The 7,974-nt window shown below is 39.0% G+C and overlaps 1 long non-coding RNA gene across 2 annotated transcripts; it reads right to left on the bottom strand.

Moving 5' to 3' along the window:
• On the bottom strand, positions 1-5,407 carry LOC108253782. Of its 2 annotated transcripts, none has more exons than XR_003394408.1 (3): positions 5,386-5,407; positions 3,450-3,525; positions 1-68 (listed from the first exon to the last, which is right to left on the bottom strand). It is a non-coding gene; the product is annotated as an uncharacterized LOC108253782 (long non-coding RNA). The 2 variants fall into 2 exon arrangements; XR_001809818.1 differs by having other exon boundaries at positions 3,493-3,525.
• Positions 5,408-7,974: the final 2,567 nt, after the last annotated feature.

Raw genomic sequence — 7,974 nt, 5'->3', positions numbered from 1 at the left:
CCGACACAAGGGGTAGAGTCGAACCCGCGGTCACCGTTATGGGAACCCCGTTGGACTGACATTTGTACCTGGAAAAGAAAGGAGTAACAAATAAAAAGATTTGTTGACATTCAAAAAAGATAGATGGTAAGAAATCAATGCGAGGACCTATTGAAATGAAAATGTCCAAGCAACATGACTAAATTTGGCAAAATTTATTAAAAAGGCTTGTCGATAAGTTTTTTTGATGCCTTCTGAATAAAGGTATGCCTAAGAAAAGGAGCGCTAACATCAAGAATGGGTGAAAGGACGAGCCATTTTTTTTAAATAAGTTCTTTTGCCACGATAAAGTCAGAAGAAAAAAAGAAAAAGGAGGGAGGGTAAAAGGGATAAGGAAATAGAAAGCCGAGAAAAAAAACCTCAGCGCCAGTAAGTCTATACTAACAAGTAATGTTCATTAACACTGACAGCATAGAGCAGACAAAAGGACGAGAGTGGAGAGACTCTTAGTTTTTTTCATCTCTCCCAAAACACCACCAGAGCGTAAATAAGTTTACTGTTTGGAAAAATTCATTCCGAAAGAAATTGAAGGAAAGGAAATTTAGAAACGAAGAAAGAGCTAGCGGTTATATCACTGTAGTTAAGCAACGTTGCGTGTGGTTAGCATCCGAATAGGTAGCTTGTCGTGGAACGGTGGGTAAGAATCCCGTCACTAAATACCTTAGCAGTTCTACAGCGATGTTAAATCCTTTTAACAGTGATGTTAAATCCTTTTAATGAATGTTAAAAAATAAGAAAAAGAACAAAATTAAATTAAAAATTAAATAGAAAGTAAAAACAGAGAAATACATTGACCGAAAAAAAGTACCTACTAGTGGGATTGGGATGGGATGGTAATTGTTTTCGACATTTTCTCTCCAGATAGGTACCTACTTTCTATCTTCACGGGGTTTGAACCTTCATGGGAGTAAAAGTCACGAAGAAGGGTGACCGCAATCATTAGCTTCACTGACTGGGCAAGACTGTAACAGAAAAGTTCACTCCTTAAGTTCACTACTTTAAATTAATAACATGGGCTCAGAAATAGCAGAATTTTCCATTATACCTATCTTTTCGTGTATTTACCCTTACAATTGTTATAATGTATACTTGATTCAAATAAAAGAATCTTTTTATCTATGTCACAAGTCACAAGACGGTAGTGTGCTCATAAATAAACGTCCTTAGCAAAGGCTATCAGGACGAGAAGAATAGAGGATAGATAAAATAGCGTTACAAATTTAGAATCCCAGGCGAGACTTAAGAAAACGGGCATAATCTTCCAGTTTTCTTCAAAGGAAAGCCAATTCGTTTCTCAAAAACCTTCCTTCAGTCGGATGGGTACCAAAGTCATTCTGCTAGGATATCAATATTGGCACATTTGGCTCATCCCCTTCGGATTTGGCCGATCAGCAAATACCGAGAAAGCGGATATGACACTCGATTCCCAACTTATGTTTGGTGTTTCTCGTTTTCTCTTTTCTAGGGTAGGTACCAGTCTGTTGTCCTAATGGTTCATCTGTTATCCTTGAATCCAAAACAAATGTCCAGCCCATCTTTTATCAGAGCCACAGCAATCATTAGCTTCACTGACTGGGCAAGACTGTAACAGAAAAGTTCACTCCTTAAGTTCACTACTTTAAATTAATAACATAGATGGGCTCAGAAATAGCAGGATTTTCCATTATACCTATCTTTTCATGTATTTACCCTTACAATGTTATAATGTATACTTGATTCAAATAAATGAATTATAATTACTCGTTTAAAACCCAGCGACGATGTCGCGTTGTGTTCCCAATGGGCCACTTAAGTTAAGCAACATTGCGCGTGGTTGGTGTTCGGATAGCTGACTTTTGGTAAATAAGTTTACTGTTTGGAAAAATTCATTCCGAAAGAAATTGAAGGAAAGGAAATTTAGAAACGAAGAAAGAGCTAGCGGTTATAACACGTTGAATACACCATTTCCCATGGATCACTGTAGTTAAGCAACGTTGCGTGTGGTTAGCATCCGAATAGGTAGCTTGTCGTGGAACGGTGGGTAAGAATCCCGTCACTAAATACCTTAGCAGTTCTACAGTGATGTTAAATCCTTTTAACAGTGATGTTAAACCCTTTTAATGAATGTTTTTTTTTTATTTATTTAAGGGCTTTAACAGCTAGCCACTGGCGTGGTCATTCGCCCTGTTAATGAATGTTAAAAAATAAGAAAAAGAACAAAATTAAATTTAAAAACAGAGAAATACATTGAACGAAAAAAGTACTAGTGGGATTGGGATGGGATGGTAATTGTTTTCGACATTTTCTCTCCAGATACTTTCTATCTTCACGGGGTTTGAACCTTCATGGGAGTAAAAGTCACGAAGAGCGGGTAACCTTTTTATCTATGTCACAAGTCACAAGACGGTAGTGTGCTCATAAATAAACGTCCTTAGCAAAGGCTATCAGGACGAGAAGAATAGAGAATAGATAAAATAGCGTTACAAATTTAGAAACCCAGGCGAGACTTAAGAAAACGGGCATAATCTTCCAGTTTTCTTCAAAGGAAAGCCAATTCGTTTGTTGACGAACATGCGAATTTTGGCATCAATTTTATCTTTTCTTATTGCTTCCGACAGTAGCAGTGGAGGAAGCATTGTATTTTTTCTTTATTTATTTTCTTTTCTCTTCTCTCACTCTCTTTTCCTTTCCTACGACTGTCTTCTATGGCAGAAGATGTTAAAAAAATCCAGTAATGTTTACATTTCAAAAGGAGAATGCGAAAGATACAATAAAGAGGAGGCGAGGCGGGATAGGGAATTTATTTCTAGCAAACGCAGGACAATAAGGATGGAAAGTAAAAATAAATAATAGATAGATACATATATGTATCATTCATATGTATCATTCAATAGTCGCTGGAAAAGAACAAAACCATTCGACCAAAGTCAAGCAATGACACAGAACATATGGATCTGATGCTAGATAGAATTAGGATGACAGACAACACTTCCATCACTGACTCCGAAATCTCAATCCTGGGTTATCGGGTTATTAGAAACGACCGGGTAGGTAGGAGGGGTGGGGTCGCTGTTTGCCTCAACGAGCCGTTTTCTTACCAGGTCACAACAAATCAACAGATCAACATCAACCATCAAATAAACATGAGACCTAACAGTAGTTAGTTGAAAATTTCGAAAAATACATTCATAAAGTTTTTCTCCATTTTGCTTGAAAAGGGTGCTGGAGGTAACAGTAAGTTCAAAATAACCATCGACAGAATGAACGAAATCAATCAAATCCAAAATCAAGAAAACAGGTCAAGAAGTATGAGAGATTGACAAAACGTTAACGTTAACAAAACGTTAAAGTCAGAAAATTTGGTTATATTTGGAAAAGGTCAAACCATGGCAAACTTTCATGCTATTTTTTTTTCACTCACACAAACTTACACAACAATACTGATGACGACATTGGAAAACTGAGTCAACTTACGATTTAGGATTCATTAACAGGGGAAAACAGTTTCTAGAAGAGAAAGAAACAGAGTGAGAAAACACTCGGTGTAAATAAAGGGTGAACCACTTAGTGGTAAAAAGTTGAAAGATTTGATTTTATATGAGAAATGAAACGTCTTGGGAAAATTGACATCTACCAGTATGTAAAAAGGACATTGGGGTATACATATCTTATACTGTCAAAAGGTCTGGAGTTTTGACATCTACGAGCATATTAGCCATATGACATACGATATAGAAGCTTTTCTGATTTTTGCTCTTTCACTAAGGGGTGGACTCTAAAAATGGAGCATCCATCCCCCATCCCCTCAAGAAAATCCTGGACACGGGCCTGCTCCACTGTGTATGTGGCCCGCGAAGTCCCTGCCAATGCAGCATGTGGCCCGCATACACATGGAGGTTGGAAATCCCTGCTCTAGGAAGTCTAGGAGACCTAAGTCACGCGACTCCAGTGTGAGAGGTCGCCATCAGTTTCTTATGCTGGGTCCAGACTTGTGCAATGCAACGTGCAATGCAATGAAATTCGTTAGTTTGGACGTGTTTGAGAAAGTTGCAGCAAAGTTTTTTGAACATTGCAGCAAACGTTTGTGGGTATCCGAGAGGTTGGCGGTTTTCTGGCAAATGTCTTTGATGTGCGTTGCACTAGTTTGGACGTGTTTGCAAAGCATCGTGCAATGCAATGCAAATGATGTACCTACTATAGGCCATTACTAGTTGAGTATCGGTACAAAAATTCTCGGATACATGAAAAACGTTCGCATTCGTCAGATTTGATTTTACTTGCAACGTGCAATGCAAATGCTTTGCACATTGCTTTGCACGTTGCATTGCACAAGTCTGGACCCACCATTAAGGGCGCTAACTCGAAATAATGGGTTTTTGTGATTCAGATACCATTAGATAGAACTCTTTTGTAGCAACTGATGCTAAAAAGCATCATCCTAGCTTTAATAATTAGTTATTGGTTTGAATCGACTCTTTTTTTTCTAAATTGAAGGGTTCTCTTGAAGAAGCTCTTCCGCCCAACTTGAGACAAAATCAGTACATAAAAAAAGCAAACTCTGAGGCTTAGTTGTAGGGACAAACAACCCTAAAGGTTGGTTTAAGTTTATACGAAACTATACTCCATGTGTCAGTACAAGAAGATCCTTTCGAAATCTCCTATTTCACAGAGCGTAGGTAGCACAATTATGATATCAGAGTGGTTTTCTCCGCAAAATCATCGGGAAAAAAGAACTTTTACAAAGTTATCTAGAAAACTTTATTAATATATCAAGTTTTCAAGTACTAATGTACTATATAGCTTTTTTTTTTTTTTTTTTTTAAGAGGTTTGACAGAGGGAACTGTAACTGCTATGGTCTTATCGTCCCGAAATCGAAGAGAGAAGGAAGACAGGATAGGAGAAAGCCAGCCGTTCCGAGAACGAAATCTTTAACGATAACTTTAGTTTTACATTTATTTATTTGATAATACTTTGATCATATGCTAATAGAGTTCTAAGGGTTAGGTGGTAGAGAACGCCTCCGGTGTTAACCTTGTCTAGAAGTTACCTTTCACTGACTCTATTACTATCTTCATCAAACATAATTATCCTCAACTGTAAGAACTGTAACTGATAAGGTTTTATAGTCCCGAAAGGGAAGAAAGAAGGAAGACAGGATAGGAGAAAGCCAGCTGTTCCGAGAACGAACCTTATGTTGATTGCTTTGGGCTACAACTTTTACGAGTGGATGCCCTTCGCACTCAACCCTTGCTATTTCTTTAGCAAGGGCAATTCAGGCTGGAATACTAACTGTTTAAGGTCCCCTAGCTAGACCAAGGGTTGTCCCTCACATAATATGTAGCCTACTATAATAAATCTTAACTTACTTGACCATGACTAGGTCGGCCATTCAAGTGCAAATCTCCTGGACAAGCATGGGAATTTACTCCCGATACGTGCATTAATGCAAATAGTTATATTTATACCAGGTGGAAAAGAAGTGTGAAGCACTAGATTTACAGGGTCATATGGAAGAAAATTAAATACTTAAATGGTACCGTTAGATTCTGCTGAGGCAATGGATCGTCTCTTTTATTTCTTCAAGTGCAAATCTCCTGGACAAGCATGGGAATTTACTCCCGATACGTGCATTAATGTAAATAGTTATATTTATACCAGGTGGAAAAAAGTGTGAAGCACTAGATTTACAGGGTCATATGGAAGAAAATTAAATACCTAAATGGTACCGTTAGATTCTGCTGAGGCAATGGATCGTCTCTTTTATTATATGAAATTTCCCCAAAAGCTTTGCCTCTAGATAAGCACATTACTGATCCACCTGAACGGATTGCCTTGACATGGTACGGAATCTATTCTACTGACGAGTACCAAACGTTTGTGAAAATGTGAATGTATTACAAACTTGTATTAATCAATTTATAGCGTGGTGGAAAATTGGTCCTTCGGGCCGGATCATTAAGTTCATGGAAATCCATCAGAAATGCTCCACTCTAGGTCGGCCAGCTCAGTTCTCGCTCCTTTTTTCGACGCGTCACTTGCATGATATTCCGATATGATGGTGGCCTTCTTCTCCTGAAACAAAAAATAGGCAAGGATTGATCAGGATAAAATTTCAAGCGCGTAAGTCCAAAATGAGGGCTGAAATATGTATATCTTTAACGATAACTTTAGTTTTACATTTATTTATTTGATAATGCTTTGATCATATGCTAATAGAGTTCCAAGGGTTAGGTGGTAGAGAACGCCTCCGGTGTTAACCTCGCCTAGAAGTTACCTTTCACTAAGACTCTATTACTATCTTTATCAAACATAATTATCCTCAACTGTAAGAACTGTAACTGATAAGGTTTTATAGTCCCGAAAGGGAAGAAAGAAGGAAGACAGGATAGGAGAAAGCCAGCTGTTCCGAGAACGAACCTTATCTGTATAGGATAAAATCAGCCTTGGGTGGGAATCGAATCCGCGACCTAGTGCTTACTAGGCAGACGCACTACCCTCCAAGTTAACTAGGCTAGCAAAAAGTAGATACCTGAGCATTAAAAAACAAACAAATCTAACGGAAATTCACTTATCGACGTCCACACCTGGGAGTCAGTGCTTACTAGGCAGACGCACTACCCTCCAAGTTAACTAGGCTAGCAAAAAGTAGATACCTGAGCATTAAAAAACAAACAAATCTAAGGGAAATTCACTTATCGACGTCCACGCCTAGGAGTTTCCATTCCCGAGTCCTCCCCTGGTGTTATTGTTGACTAAAATCACATCACGTCTTGACGCAGCACAAACTCATTAGAAAGCAAACAAGTTGACGAAATATGAACAGCAAAGGAGAGCAGTACAGGAGGACAGGGAGTGAGAATAAAATTCAGTGGTGTACATGCTGACTGGAAAGGTGTTTTCTAGGTCAGCAATATGAACGCTCCCCCACTCTCGGCTCCGTGAGTCACGAGGGTGCGATAAGATCTTTTTCTTTCGTTGTACCGTTTTCACATTTCCCAATTTTATTTGGAGTCAGCATTGTCTTCCCTAGGAGTTTCCATTCCCGAGTCCTCCCCTGGTGTTATTGTTGACTAAAATCACATCACGTCTTGACGCAGCACAAACTCATTAGAAAGCAAACAAGTTGACAAAATATGAACAGCAAAGGAGAGCAGTACAGGAGGACAGGGAGTGAGAATAAAATTCAGTGGTGTACATGCTGACTGGAAAAAGGTGTTTTCTAGGTCAGCAATATGAACGCTCCCCCACTCTCGGCTCCGTGAGTCACGAGGGTGCGATAAGATCTTTTTCTTTCGTTGTACCGTTTGCACATTTCCCAATTTTATTTGGAGTCAGCATTGTCTTCTTTTTTTCTACCTTCCTTTATTCTGCCATCATCATTCGGCTACAGCTGAAGCCGCTACAACACCAACATTTTACTCTCCTACTCTTCTCTTCATTTCTTTTTCCCTTCTCGGTCTTTTCAAAAACCTTCCTTCAGTCGGATGGGTACCAAAGCCATTCTGCTAGGATATCAATTTTGGCACATTTGGCTCATCCCCTTCGGATTTGGCCGATCAGCAAATACCGAGAAAGCGGATATGACACTTGATTCCCAACTTATGTTTGGTGTTTCTCGTTTTCTAGGGTAGGTACCAGTCTGTTGTCCTAATGGTTCATCTGTTATCCTTGAATCCAGAACAAATGTCCAGTCCATCTTTTATCAATTCTACCTTCCTTTATTCTGCCATCATCATTCGGCTACAGCTGAAGCCGCTACAACACCAACATTTTACTCTCCTACTCTTCTCTTCAATTCTTTTTCCCTTCTCGGTCTTTTCAAAAACCTTCCTTCAGTCGGATGGGTACCAAAGTCATTCTGCTAGGATATCAATATTGGCACATTTGGCTCATCCCCTTCGGATTTAGCCGATCAGCAAATACCGAGAAAGTGGATATGACACTTGATTCCCAAC

This window comes from Diaphorina citri, unplaced genomic scaffold (assembly GCF_000475195.1).
Source record: "Diaphorina citri unplaced genomic scaffold, Diaci psyllid genome assembly version 1.1 scaffold3194, whole genome shotgun sequence".
Classification (NCBI taxonomy): Eukaryota; Metazoa; Arthropoda; class Insecta; order Hemiptera; family Psyllidae; genus Diaphorina; species Diaphorina citri.
Note: the sequence above shows the minus strand (reverse complement) of the source record. Positions and strands in the feature narration are given on the sequence as shown.